Here is a 14,321-nt window from a genome sequence, read left to right on the forward strand (position 1 = left end):
ATGTTACTGTTTTCCTGTCATATTTGGGAGTTAGTCTCTGAGTTTTTTTCCCAGGTATGCCAGACCAGAAACCTGCTTATTAAGGACTGTGCTAAAAAAAAAAAAAAAAAAAAAAAAAAAGTCTGCCTCATGTAAGAGAAATGGACTTAAGTGGTAATTAATGGGAGGCAGTGATTTGGGAAAATAAGGACACCAGTCTTTGGTGGGAGGAGGAGTATCAGAACACTGCGAGTAGTTATTTATTTGAGGGCTCTTGGTAAGAAAAGTAGAGGGGCAGAACTTAAGCTTGCTCAAAGATTGGTTTTCAGTATTTCATAAAACCGTAAAGTGAAGTTTTACTAGTATTTATTAAAAGGAGAGATGTGTGCACATTTCTTGAATAGTGTGATTTAGAAGGAGGAGAATCCTGTTACACGGTAGGTGAGTCAGGGTAGTTGGTTATGAGGGAAGCAAAGTTTGCATGATGGGATTGAGTGTCTCTTCTGGGCAGAGAATTTCCACTAACAGTTTACCACCACGTTTCCAGCACTGTAATGAAATCTGATTTACACAGAGTATAGTATGATAAATGGAATGTTATTAATTGTACGCTGTTTCTGTATGCCGACTCCCCAGATACTTGGTTCCAAGACAAAGTTCTTAATGCTATACCTTTTTAAATTGATGCCAGAGTCTAGATTGAATTTGTGTGCTGTTCTATTCCATGAAGGAGAATTGGGGATGTTGCTTACAGTTGAGTGAGAGGACAGTTGGAGGGGACCTTACCAGTTTACTATCCTGACTTCATTTATGTTAAGGACTGAGAGAATATTTATACCTCCACAGAGGCAGATCTAGTTAGGCAAAGCTCTGTGGAAGACTGAAGCCAGGTAATATGCATAGCTGATGCAGGAATTATTTGAATGATAATTTCTTAGTGGTTGTGAACATGAATTGATTACTTTTTGAAGGAACACATTGGTTTTCACATGGAAGAAGAAAACAGTTTTAAAAAATCTCAGTGTAGCGTTGGAAGGACTTGATTTTTAATTCAGAGCTTAAAACTTAAGCAGTGTAGGCAAATGGACTGTGTTTTAGAGCAGGTGTAGTGTTTAGAGTCAACTCTTCTTGTTGTAGAGGTAGACACTAGTTTTGTATTCCTGTGTGCTACTCATTTAAACAGCTTCCTTTTTTGGCTTATAGTGTTATAACACCCTAATTTGTGAACCCTTTTGACGAGTTTTTTCCATCAACCTTTATTTTGGAATTAAGTCTTTGAATAGGGCACAGATGTTGTGACTTATGGAAGCTTAGTGGTATGGAAGCAAAATTTTCTTCAAGTAAGCTGTTAGTCTAACAAGTTGTTGATTTAACTACTGTTTTAGTTAATAGAGTTATAATGATATTCATAGTACAGCTTACAAGGTTTGGCATGTAATTAATATTTGCTTGGAGCCAGTTTTAGAGTTGAAAAGATTTTTAAGCTTTAAAAAGATGACTGTAGCTGATGATTTGTTGATGAGAATGCTTTACTTGTTTTATGACATATAGATTTTTCCTTTTGCTGCTATTTTTGATATTTTGATATGTTTGATATATAGAGTGGCCTTAACTTTATCGTGTTAATTTAACTGTTAAAAATATCCATCAAAACTGGTGGACCTGATATTCTGAAGGCTATAAAAATGTTTATATCAGACTTGCTGGCCGTTTGTTTTGGGGGTGTGCATTATCTTATTTGGAGAACTGAACTTTTAAAATGAGAGTTTTACAGGTTGTCAAATTGCCAGATTTTTTTTTTGTTTTTAAGCCTAAGAGATTCCTAGGTATAAGTGTCAAGGGGACTGGGCTTACATCATCATCTGACTTGATAAACGTCATTTAATTATGAAATTCGAAGTTTCTTTATGATGGCAATAATCAATTCATAGATGATTAAATTTATCTCACTTTTACTTCCCACCGTTTTTTTTTCGGGGGACATAGAGAATATTGTCATGGGTATGGTAATGATGAATAACAAGATAGACTGACCTTTGTAAGGTCCCATTTGGCTCTGAGATTCTATGCCTCTTTCCATTTTCAGCAAGGCTTCATCTTAAGATGGATGTTTAAAAGAGCACAGAAAAGAAGATCTGATATGATATGGAACTTTTAAAAGCACTTTGACTACTTGATAGGCACTTGGGGACATAACACACGCATAAGACAGAGTCCTGGCTTCAAGATGCTTATTAACTTTGGGCTCGACCTAAAGGAAACATGATTGTAGAACAGTTTGGTGTTTGTGAGGTATTTTGATTTGCCTGGAAATGGGACACCTAACCCATTAGGTAAAGACTTATGGATGTGCAATGAAAAAAACAGTCATTTTTAAAACATCATTTGGGTCAGATCTTATTGAGATGTCTTCTTCCTTCCCTGTCCTTCCCTCCCTTCCTCTTTTTCTCTTTCTCTCTCTAGCTGTAAATCATTGGCAGGTTATTTAACCTTGGAAACTTGAAGTTTCTCTTGTTTTATAAAGAGATAACATTACTAGCTTGCTGATGGAGATCTCGTGAGAATTAAATGACAGCATAGAATAAAACAATTAGGAGAGTGCATGAAATATAGTAACACTCAAATGTTAGCATTTATTATATTGCGCAGCATAAACTAACCAGGTTGGTATTAGTGATTCTTAAATTCTACACCAATGTGCTGAATAATTGAGTTTTCCAATTGACTTGCTGTATTTGTACTTTACATCTATATATTGAGTCTTAGCCCAGTGATCTTCAAATATTTGTTAAATTTAGTTATATAAATATACAGATGAGTATTCAGAATATTAGAATATAGTCAAAATAATTCAATTGTATAATTGTATGGAAACTAGTTGACTATTCCCTTAATGATGTCCAGTGCATTTTAAGATTTGGCAGTTCCATAAGGTCACTTAGAATGTTAGTGATCATACTGAAGATAGGGGTTGGAGAAGGGACTCATAATTTGCTTCTGCTTTAAGTTACTGATGGTATCAGTTAGGGTCTATAGTACATATTGCCTGCATGAGTCTTTCTGCATCCTAAACAGATATTTTTGGAAAGTAACCCAAATTTAGAAGCAAGCAGAAAGATCAAATCTTCCTTTCTTGCAGTTATCTACAACATCAGAAATAATAATTGGAAAAGCTGGGCAATTGTGTGTGTTATATATATTTACCTTGTTTATGTCACTTATACTTTCATCTATTTACTATTTAGTAATTTGGCAATTCTGATGTATGTTTTATATGGGTATAGTTAAGGGATAAAACTTATGGGTTATTGTTAATTATTTGAAAATTATTGAAGGGAAGCTGGTTATGAAAATCCTTGTTAAAAGAGAGCATTTTGACATTCTGTAACTTAACCCTTAAAAATTAGTGAGTAAATAATACATTGCTATAACATATTCTGTAATCTATTAAAATCTTAATAAAAATTGACAAGCACTACATGGTTTGCAGAAGATGAGACAGTTAATAATTACTATTAATATGTAAATGTAGGTTAAAAATCAAATAACAGTTAAGTCAATAATGAAACTTTAAAGACAACTTTGTGTACCATGCACACAGATCCAAAAATCTGAGCACCATTAATCTGTCATATGTTTGATTACTTCATGTATTTTTGTCTAAAATGGTCTTTAAATTGTTGAATCTGAATCTGTATTCTTTACTGAATTTTATAAAATTTATGCTTTTTATGTATTAGAATAAACTCTGATATTGTTTAATCATTTATTTAAAATCTGTTGTGAGGCCAGGCACAGTGGCTCACGCCTGTAATCCCAGCACTTTGGGAGGCTGATAGCTTCAGGGCGGATCACTTTGGGTCAGGAGTTTGAGTCCAGCCTGGCCAATATGGCGAAACCCCGTCTTTACCAAAAATACAAAAATTAGCTGGGCATGGTGGCAGGAGCCTGTAATCCCAGCTACTTGGGAGGCTGAGGCAGGCTAATTGCTTGAACCCCAGGGGGAGGAGGCTGCAGTGAACTGTGACTGCACCATTGTACTCCAGCCTGGGTGACGGAGCGAGACTCCGTCTCAAAAAAAAAAAAAAAATCTGAAACTTTATTAAGGGTAGCTTCAAGGTTTTTTTCTAAAAGAGTTACTAATTATAATGTAACTTATCAATTACAAATTTTAATGAGGTCTGCCTCCTGTGAGTCTAGATATAGCCATATCGCAGGTACTATAGTTATTTTAGAAAGGATATTATATACTTATATTTTGAATTTTACTTGTTTTCTTTAGTGTAGCATCCAGGAGATTGTTTTTCTTGCAAGACTATTGACTGCCCACCATTCATTCTGCTAAATAAGTTGAGTAGGGAAGACCTGTTGCATTGTGAGTAGATATTCATAAACTGGAATGTGAGCCATGTGTAAAAAACTTTGGTTTCAACTTTAATGGTAAAAAAAAAAAAAAAATCAAACTTGTTCTTACTTTAAATAGGTTGGCTGTTGCACCCAGTAGAGGCCCTTTAGGCTTTCAGCCTAGGTTTTATCACAAGAAATAAAATAACAGAAAAAGGGAGTGGGGCTGTAAATAGCTATTCTCAAATAGCTAGAGCCTGCAAAGATAGGATGTGTGAGTTAAAATCATAGTTACTAGGGAATCTTTTTCGAAGCAATGTGGCCAGGCCCCACTATGGACTTACTAGATCAACAATTTTTGTAAGACGGGTGAGGTGTGGAGTCCAAGGGTTGGGACATTCGTATTTTGAAAGACAACATCAGATAATTCTTTTTTCTCTTGACAAGTGCTATTTATTATAGCATTGTCATTTATGATTTGACCAAATATTATCAATCTTCTGAAAGAAATGTGCTTCACTGTTTTGTTCACTATTTGTATTCCCATGTGCTTGGCATGTAGTAGGCGCTCATATTTATTTCAAGAGTTTGATGGCGAAATCAAGGTTAGTCCAAACCAGCACGTTTTAATAGAACTATAATGCAAGCCATGTAATTTCAAGTTTTCTTGAAGCCACATTTAAAAAGTGAAGAAGAAATAGGTGAAATTAATCTTATTTTAACACAATGTAACCAAAATATCATTTCAGCATGCAATTGTTATTAAAAATTGAGTTATTTTACATTTTCTTTCATAGTAATGTTTTGAAATCCAGTAGATATATCATAGATCATTTCAATTTGGACTAGCCACATTTAATGCACTTTGTAGTCAAGTGTGATGTTCCTGGTGGCTACCAGTTTGGATAGTTCAAGTCCTAACCTTTAATTGTCTCTAAAGTGGGTTATGCCCTTTTGTGGTCTTTACCCATAAGGCCTAGAATGACATTGCTCTTCCTACCTAATCAAATTCTGAAGGGCTTGGTTTAAGATTGACTTTCTGCAGGAAGGCTTCCCTCACCACTTCTTGCATACAGTGAGCATGCAATTCTGTTTTCATTTTTTTCATGCTTTCAGGCTTAAAACAGTCTTTGTTAAAGTGTTTCTGTGAAACACCAGTCTCAGAAGGTAGGTTTTTGGAAGAAAAACTACCATGTTTTAATACACTTGGGAATAGGAAAAGCTAATGATATACCCCCTCATGGAAAGTTAACAATGTGAATTAGTTTATTAATGGTCTAAGAAATTCTTCAGTAAAATATCCCATTTAACAAACTAAACAAATTCTTTGGTGTAATATATATTATGTTGCAGAAGCTATGTTATGCAGAATACACTATAGGAATATATTCTTAAAGAGATTTGTACTCTTGATGATTAGAAAAGGTTGATAGACTTAAAGATGTTACTTGAGATAGTTCTCCACTGATTTTTCCTTTTTAAAAAATTATTTTTCCTCTCTTCAGTTCTATTTCCCATTGCCTCACCCATTTTGAATTTAAGATGTTTACAGGATAGACTTTCTACGAGAATAGTAGTCTTCTGCTTTGTTATTTCAAAATCAGCTGTATATTATTTACCTGTTTAGCTTAAGCTGCTTCTGTGAGATGTATCGTACTTTATGTATGACACATCTGACTCTGGAACTGAGTTTTATGAATGAAGTGGGTAAATTTAAGATAGTCTATTTTGTAATGGAAGTATGCTAATGTGAAACTGTGCAGGGCTAGGACTCCAACTAAGTGTCTGAGAACATTATATATAATGTCAGGAGTGTGCTTGACTTTTCTGTTGCTTCAATTCAGAAGAAAAAAATATTAATGAAATGCTAGTATTGGTAAACTGTAGTAAAATCAGTTTAATATAGTAACTATGTGAATTATTCATGATAGACATGATTGCTATTACTGAAAATCTTAGGCCCTAGTTTTGAAGATTATTAATAAAATTTCTAATTTAGTTGTAGCTAGATTCTTAAAGTACTCAGCAATTATGGTGGCTATTTTGAAACTGTGCATTGTTTATCAAGCTTGTTTTTCATGTAAAAGGATCTGGGCATTGATATATTTTCATTATATTTGTAGTTAATAGTAAAAATGTTTAAATGTCCTTTCATTATAGACTCAGATTCCCTACTAATTTGATTTAGAGATAATCATTCATGGCTATACATTTAATTTAATACTAAGCCTGACAATAAACTGCCTAGTTTTTAAAACCTGCTTAGAGATACCATACCTACTTTATTTTAAATGCAAAATAAAAAAGTCCTTCTCCATTCCTTTAATTTTTTGGAAGAGAATCAAGTGGAAGAAGGCATATAGCTAACAGTTCTATACTTCTCTTTAAGGGCACAGGACTAAAACATGATAGCAGCATTTCTCACTAAATCATAAGCCTGCTTATGTTAATGGCTACTGCAGTCGCTCTAAAACTCTGCATTTCTGCTTGTTAAATTTAAAGGAAGTAAAAAATTACTGCCAACACAATCTTTGAGAAACATGCAAATAATACAGTTGTATTTAATGTCAACTTATATAGTAGCTTCCCCATTCCTAAACACTTCTGAGGTTATATGATTATCTTGATGCAGTTTTTCTGCCTAGTTCATATTAAAAGCAGAGTGAACTTCAATATTGAAATAACAGTAAGGGAATTTCTGTTCTTTTTCAAGGTGTTGCATTGTTTATTGTTGTATACTAGTACAGTGCCAAAGGATTTATAATTTTTTTCTTTTAAACTGGTATAGACCCTACAGTTGACTGATTTTGAATAACAAAAAGGCATATCAAGTTTATAATTAGTAATACTCATTAGCAGGAAATAAGACTATCTAGATTATTGACATTCTTTTCTGTATTTAAGAAAATAAAATTAAGAAATTATGTTTGCAGTTTTCAATGAGTAAAGATTTTCAACTCTGGATTCTTAAAGTACTCAGTAATTATGGTGGCTATTTTGAAACTGTGCATTGTTTATCAAGCTTGTTTTTCATGTAAAAGGATCTGGGCATTGATATATTTTCATTATATTTATAGTTAATAGTAAAAATATTTAAATGTACAAGTAGCTGGTGAAATTTGTATTTGGCATGCCCCAAAGCCCCTTTTCCTTCAAAAGCTTTAATCCTGACAGCATCTCTTGAAATATAAAACAAATTTGAAGTTCCCTAAGAAAAATACATGGTTTTCTTTGAGGATACTACTGTTGCTTTGCTGCCCTCTACAGTCATCTAAAATAGTCACTCTAGATTTTTCTCCATTCAGATACTTAGAATACTTTTTCCCTGACCTGTGTATGAGCTTTATATTTCAGGAATGGGTTAAGTAGTATTTACTGTTACGGACGTAAAGTTTAGTCACAGTTGATCTGTATATGTCATGCAAAAAAAAAAAAAAAAGGACTTAGAGATTTGAACAAGGGATAAATTGGGGACTATTGAGCAACAACCATGTGCTAGGGAGTATAAAGGATACCACGGTGGAATGAGGCATGTTGGCCCTCTAAAGCTTATGAACTCATTAGTACGATTAATGGCATGCTTACATATCAGATGACATTTGTAACAACATGCCAAGTGATATGATATAGTTTACAGAAATATTAGTAAGGGCTGGAAGAGTTAAAAATGAGACTTTTGAGCTATGTCTTCAAGAGTTCAGACAGATAAAACAGGGTGGTTTTAAACATATTTAAAACCCAAAGCAGGCTGGGTGCGGTGGCTCACGTCTGTAATCCCTGAGAGGCTAAGGCAGGAGGATTGTTCGAGCCCAATTCTTTGAGATCAGCCTGGGCAACATAGTGAGACCTCGTCTCTACCAAAAAATAAATAAATAAATAAGCCAGGCATGGTGGAGTCCACCTGTAGTAGCAACTAATCAGGAGGCTAAGGTGGGAGGATTGCTTGAGCCCGGAAGGTTGAGGCTGTAGTGAGCTAAGATTTTGCCTCTGCATTCCATCCTGGACAACAGGGCAAGACTCTGTCTCACCATAAAAACAAAAAACAAAACAAAACAACAAAAAAAACCCCACAACCCTACAAAGCATCTGTTATGTAGAAAGGACTCTGCTAGGCTCCTTGGAGTCTTTGCCCTTAAGAAATGTAAAACTTAATTGTCAGGAGATTGGAATGAAAGATGTCTTTCTCTGTGTATATGTGTGTGTGTGTGTATTAACCCAGTTACTTCTCTGCCTGTTTCCTTCCCTGTTAAATTGGCTAAATAATACTTTCTTCACAGAATTGCTATGAAATTAAATTGCAATAAAGTGCTATATAAATACAACAAACAATACAGTGAACAAAAATGACTTGTCTTATGTTAGAAATTTAAACAAAGTATTGTCGGATTATAGAAAGAGGACCAATTTAACTAGGGATGGAAGAAGACTTAGAGGAGCTAATTTTCTAGCTGAATCTTGAAGGAATAGCTTAGATTTCTGTTTGTGAGGGAAGGTCAGTGAAAAAGAGGGCATTCCAACTTAAAGACCACTGAGATGAGGACTCTAGAAGGAATTAGTGTTCTGATGTGACTCAAGCATGAACTTTATGGAGGGAAGTCATGGATTTTTAAATACTTTGCTGAGGCGATTAGACTGTGGTAGTCACTGAGGAGCTTTTGAAGGCAGGCAACTGTGGAGTCCATCCATGACTTGATAGATTGTATAGCTCTGGCAGAAATGTAAAAAATATATTGGAGCTATGACAGACAAGTGAAGGTGACAACAATTGTGATATTCCATAGAAAGAGGATTACAGAGATAAATGACAGTTTTGCAAAGGGATTTGAAGGGAGGCTTGGATCTAAGTAGATGATAGGGTGTTTGGATATCATTGTGGGTGAGGAAGGAGGAGTTAGATATGAACCAACTTGGAATAACTAGGAAAGGATGATGAGAGGATTGATTAATCAATACAGTAAGGTTTCACATGCATTTGTGGTGTACTTTTGAGCTGTAGCTGGAAATTTGTGAGAAGTGGGATTAGAAGGGTGAGGTACGAGGGGTAGGAGGTAGGTTGTGAAACTGGGAATTATCAAGATTGAGGTATGTGCATTGAATGAGCTGTTTCAGAGAGAAAAGGGAACACAGGCGGAAGAGAGAGAGTGAGAAGAAAAAAGTGGAGAGAGGGAAGGGAATAGTGGATGGGGCCAGAATTTTTTTTTAGATTGAGGTATTTTGATTGGATAAGCTATCAGACGGAGGGAGAGAGAAGAAAAATAATGTTCAAGGAAAAATCTTAGTTGATAAATAAATGAATACATTTAGTAGAGGTCAGGGCATTCGTGACTCTTAGTAATTTTGGTAAAAGTGGTTAGGATAAAAATGTCACATCTTAAAGCAGAGGTCTCCAACTTTTTTGGCACCAGGGACTGGTTTTGTGGAAGACAGTTTTCCCATGGACTGGGGTTAGGGGCAGTGAATGGTTTTGGGATGATTGAAGTGCATTACATTTATTGTGTAGTTTATTTCTATTGTTATTAGATTGTAATATATAATGAAATAATTATACAATTCTCCATAACGTAGAATCAGTAGGAGCCCAGAGCTTGTTTTCCTGCAACTAGACAGTCCCGTCTGGGGGTGATGGGAGATAGTGACAGATCATCAGGCATTAGATTCTTGTAAGGAGTGCACAACATAGATCCCCCACATGTGCAGTTCTCAGTAGGGTTCGTGCTCCTATGAGAATCTAATACTGCTGCTGATCTGATAGGAGGCAGAGCTCAGGTGGTCATACAAGCGATGGGGAGCAGTTGTAAATACAGATGAGAGATGGGGAGTGGCTGGTAAATACAGATGAAGCTTCACTTGCTTGCCCACCACTCACTTTCTCCTGTGCGGTCCAGTTCCTGACAGGCCACAGACTCGTACGGGGGTTGGAGACCCCTGTCTTCAAGGATTAAGAAATGATGGGATAGTGAAGGAGAGTAGGGACAACTCTTGGGAAAGAAAGGAAAGAGAAAAAAGAGTAATTTGTGAGGGAACAAGACTATGTCAGTTGTTATGGACTGAAAGTTTGTGTTCCCCTTCTCCCCCAAATCCATATGTGATGGTATTAGGGGGCATAAACCCTCAATGTGATGGTATTAGGGGGCATAGGGCCTTTGGGAAGTAATTAGGTTTAGATGAGGTCAGGAGGGTAGAGCCTCATGATGTGATTAGTGTCCTTATAAGAAGAGGAAGACACTAGAGCTGTTTCTCTCCATCATGCAAGGATGTAGCAGAAAAGCAGGCATCTGCATGCCAGGAAGAGGGCTGTCACCAGGAACCTGATAATGCTGGCACCCTTGTCTCAGACTTTCATGCTCCAGAGCTGTAACAAAGAGTGTAAGCCAGCTAGTCTATGGTGTTTTGTTACAGCAGCCCAAGCCGAGACATCAGTCAAGGTTTTATTCACAAACATCAGAAACTTGACCCCGTGGTTAAAAGACAGTTTTTTGAAAGATATTGGATGCTTCAGGCATGGAAAACAAGAACTGAAAGAAGGTAGGCATCTAGAACTATATCCAGAACCATAGCTAACATACTGTATTGAGGGGCAGTTTGTTAAGGTCATTACCTGCTGTCTCGTGGACGCTGGATATTATAGCCTTGTCTCTGATACTGGCTTTGCTGCTCATAGAAACTGGATGTTGTTGTTGCCATAGCCCAAGAAAATATATTGTCCACAAGTGTCCACTATAGAAAGTTGAAAAACTTTTTTTTAAAAATTTAATTTATATGATGAGACTTCTGTGTCTTTGGGAGAGAAGCAGGAGAAGCTCATTGATACAGCAAGGTCCAGGAAAAGAGATAAGTGGAAACATTAAAAACACAGATGAGAGATGCTAGTATTAGAAATGAAGACACTTCTTTCTACTAGATAGGGAAAAGAAAATGATAGGTGAAGATGTTGAGACACTTCTAGGTGTGAGAGAGGGAAGTTACAAAAAGGTCTTGTTCTTTAGCGATATAAGTGATAAACTTTTAGAATGAGTGTGGAGTGATGTTGGGACTTAGGATAGAACCTGTGGTGAAAAATGGAATAAGACATCAACTAAGAATGAATGAAATGATTCAGTATTGAAGGCATGAATTGGCATAACATGGACTTGTGAAACATGAAAGATGGTGTGGAGGCAGTAGTAAGTTTATGTTGTGTGGATGTTAATATTTAATTGAGCACTAGGTCTACTAGAGACTATTCTAGGTACTGTGAAAGACTAGCCGATAAAGAACAAAATGTGTTCTGGGAACCACTTGTGTTTATGTATGGAAAGAAGTAGAATAGAGTCAGACTGAGTGCTTTTTAAATGTGATGTGATAGGGTGTCTGAAAGTTTGAGAACAGGGGTGATGTAAGGAAGGTAGGATTTAAGAAATAAAGATATTATTGAGGCCTAAAGTAGGGTTGTAATGGTAGAAATGGAAGGGAAAGGTTTAGAAACGAGATAATTAAAAGGTAAAATAATACCTCTTAATAATTCTAGGATATAAGAAATGGAGGAAAATTAGTGGAGTTTTCAGACAGATGGGAAAATATTGTAAAGGTTATTGAATGGAAGATTGATGTAGGAATTGGATGTTGCATACATGGAAGGGTGGGCTGCCATAACAAAATACCACAAACTGAATGGCTTAAAACAGCATAAATTTATTCTCTTACAGTTCTGGAGCCTGGAAGTCTGAAATCAAGGTGTAAGCAAGGCCATGTTCCCTTTGAAACTCTGGATAGAATACTTCCTTGCCTTTTTCTGCCTAGTTTCTGGTTGTGGCTGTGTCTCTTTAGTGTTTCTTGGCCTACTGCTGCATTACTACAATCTCTGATCTGTTGTCACATGACGTTTTCCCTGTATGTCTCAATAGGACAAAAGTCATATCGGATTAAGGGCTACCCCACTCAGGTATGACCACATCTGAATTTATATCTTAAATACATCTGTGGACACTCTATTTCCAAATAAGTTCACATTCACAGACACTAGAGGTGAGGGCTTCAACACACAATTCAGCCTGTAATACAGGGATGATGATTTTTGTTTTGGCTGTGTAAGCTGTGAGATTTTAGGCTTGATTAAAGTCAAAGTGCCAGTTAAATGCAGCATTTGAGGATGTGAGGTATGAGGTGGTTTGAACGAAACTTGAGAGAGACTCATGAAATATTAAAACTTTTAAATTGACGTATACATCAGAAAAATACATACATAAATGTGCGGTTGGATGAACTGTTAAAATGTGAGGATATTCCTGAAACCATTTTCCTGGTCAAAATAAAACATTACCAGGCTCCAGAAGTCCTTCTCTCGTACTCCTCAGTCACAAATCCTTTTCTCTTAACCACCATTCTGACTTCTAGCACCACACATTAGTTTTTCCTGTTTTTGAACTTTGTAATACTTCTTTGCTTACACTGTGAGATTCATCCATGTTGTTGCATGTAGCAGTATTTTTTTTTTTAACCACTGTACAGTATTTTGTTCCATGACTGTTCCATAATTTATCCGTTTTAATGTTGGACAGGCATTTGGGTTATTTTCACTTTGAGGCTTTTATGAATGGTACTGCTGTGAACATCATCGTGCCTGTTTTTGGTGGTGGTATTGCTGGTTCATATTATGCATATTTTTGTTGGAATAATTTTCCAAAGTGCTTATAACAATTCATACTCCCACCAATAATGTTTGAGAGTTTCAATTGCTCTGCATTCTCACCAGTCCTTTGTAATATCAGTATTTTTCTTTTAACCATTCTGGTCAGCATGTAATGGTGATTGTGATTTTAATTTGTAATTCCTTAATGATTGAGATTTAAGATTATGGGCCATTTGAATATCCTCTTTTGTGAAGTGCCTGTTCATTCTTTTTCCTTTTTATTCAGTTAGGTTGTCTTTCATCTTTTTATGGGTTCCTAGGAATTGTTTATATTTGCTAAATATGAACCCTTTGTTAATTATATGTATTGCAAATATCTTCTACTCTGGCCATTTCACTCTGTGAATGGTTTCTGTTGATAAAAAGCAGTTCCTGAATATCTGTCTGTGTAGTCAAAACCAGTCTTTTTCTTTACAATTAATTTGTTGTGTTTTTGTTTAGGAAATCTTTCTCTAGTACACCATCATGAAATTTTTTCCCACTAGAATCTTTATTATTTGCCTTTACTGTAGTACATCTAAAATTTATTTTTGTGATTATATAAGATAGGGTTCATATTTTTTCCTCCATTTACTATTTAGTCAGCCATCACCATTTATGGAAAAGACTCTCTGCTGTGCAATGGTGGCTTTATAATAAATCAAGTAGCCATATATGCCTGGAGTTTTTTGGACTCTGTTCCAGTGGTCCATTTTTCTATCTCTGTACAAGTATCATAATGTCTCATTATAGCTTTATAATAGATCCTCATATTGGGTGGAGTAAGCTCGCCTATTCAGGTTTATTGTACTTAGTCTTGTTCCTTTTTCCTTTCCACATAAATTTTAGTGGCAGTTTATTAATTTTCATAAAAAGCCTGCAGGATTTTTAGTGGCAGTTCATTAAATTTATATGGATTAATTTGGGGCTAGATTTGGCATCTTTCTAATGCTGAGTCTTCCAATCCATGAACCTGTTTTATCTATTTATTGAGGTTTTCCTTAAATAAAATCTTCTGGTTTGTTCTGTGTGTAGACGTCTTATATAACTGTAAATTTTAGATTAAACTTAATCTAATTTTAATTATAGATTTATTTCGAGTTATTTGGCTGTTTGATGTTATAAATAATATTTATAAAATGTCTTCTCATTGTTTGTGGCATGTAAAATGCAATCCATTTTGGTACTGTGACCTTATGTAAAGAGACCTTGCTTAATTTCACTTATTTCTAATACTTTGTAGAATCTTTTGAATTTTCCATCTATATAAGCATGCCATCTATGATGAAGGCCTGTTTCTCTTCAATGATGGTATTGTTTTTCTTTTCCTTTACCTTATTGCACTGGCTAG

General features: G+C 35.5%; 1 protein-coding gene across 6 annotated transcripts in view; it reads left to right on the top strand.

Moving 5' to 3' along the window:
* NECTIN3 (nectin cell adhesion molecule 3) overlaps positions 1–14,321 on the top strand; it is a 128,289-nt gene that overhangs the window by 1,311 nt on the left and 112,657 nt on the right. The gene's annotated exons all lie outside the window — the stretch shown is intronic.

Source organism: Gorilla gorilla, chromosome 2 (assembly GCF_029281585.2).
Source record: "Gorilla gorilla gorilla isolate KB3781 chromosome 2, NHGRI_mGorGor1-v2.1_pri, whole genome shotgun sequence".
Taxonomy (NCBI): domain Eukaryota; kingdom Metazoa; phylum Chordata; class Mammalia; order Primates; family Hominidae; genus Gorilla; species Gorilla gorilla.